Source organism: Vanacampus margaritifer, chromosome 9, assembly GCF_051991255.1.
Source record: "Vanacampus margaritifer isolate UIUO_Vmar chromosome 9, RoL_Vmar_1.0, whole genome shotgun sequence".
NCBI classification, from domain to species: Eukaryota; Metazoa; Chordata; class Actinopteri; order Syngnathiformes; family Syngnathidae; genus Vanacampus; species Vanacampus margaritifer.
In genome coordinates, this window is record NC_135440.1 from 24,918,189 (window position 1) to 24,919,212 (window position 1,024).

Below are 1,024 nucleotides of genomic sequence, written 5' to 3' on the forward strand. Positions count from 1 at the left end.
CATTTATAATCAAATCTTAGAGTTTCACAATCCTGCTACTTTTTCTTGATGACTTTTTACACAAGCACTTTTGTCCTTTCTGTGCATTGTAGTCATATTGAAGTACAGTAACGCGGCAGCAACTTTCAACAACTGATAACTTGGCTCCTCCTGCTGGTTGTGTCAAAAATAGACACATTCAAATACCTGGATACTACTCGTGTGCTGTACTGACTACCAAATTCAAACCCGCAACCTCTTGAACTTGAATTTGCCCTTTTTTAGTGTATGACTTAATGAACCTTTTTGTGATCTGGTGTTTTTTTTTTTATATATATATTTTTTTAACATGGTGATGATAAACGGAGACGTCCGAAAATAAGAATTATTACAATAATGCGTAAATCAAAAGCAAAGGCGGTGTGTTATCAATTAGGCTCGTTGGAACGGGCCAGGGAGGAATGATGAAAACAATGAAGGGATGGATGATACAGGAGGAGGGAGGAGGCAAGGAGGAGGGAGGAGGAGAGAAGGAGGAGAGAAGGAGGAGAGAACAACAAGAGGACAAAGGAGTCGTTAAACAAAAGCAGGTTCGGACAACAGCAAAACTTGTGAGTATCTTCTTATTTTTTTCAGGCTTTTGAGGACACTAAACAGTAAATTCATGTAGAAGATACTTTACATTTAGGCAAGATTCGGATTGACTTATATATATGTGCTTACAATTAAGGTGAATCTTGAGGAAAATTCAGGATTTCAAACAGATTGCAAATGTTACAGATTCAGTGACTTAAAAAAAAAAAAAGAAGTGCCGAACGGATCACCAGCCAAAGCATGCTAAGAGAATGCGTGTACATTGAAAACGTATGATCAACATGCTCAAAAAAAAACTGATCTTCGGAAAGTCACCAGTTGCAAAGTGTCAATTTGTCCTGCAAAAAAAGAAATCTGGAAAAGAATGTGCGAGTGTGACAGAGGAAAGGGTGGAGGGGCGCTCATATTGGGCACCCAAAAAAAAAACACATTCTTTCGAGAGAACTCACAA

General features: G+C 38.3%; 1 protein-coding gene across 1 annotated transcript in view; it reads left to right on the forward strand.

Annotated features, from left to right (window-relative positions):
• Positions 1 to 528: 528 nt before the first annotated feature.
• mfap5 (microfibril associated protein 5) overlaps positions 529 to 1,024 on the forward strand; it is a 5,477-nt gene continuing 4,981 nt past the window's right edge. The window contains exon 1 of the mRNA XM_077575602.1: positions 529 to 590. The gene's annotated coding sequence lies outside the window, so the exon portion shown is untranslated. The remainder of the gene's footprint in view (positions 591 to 1,024) is intronic.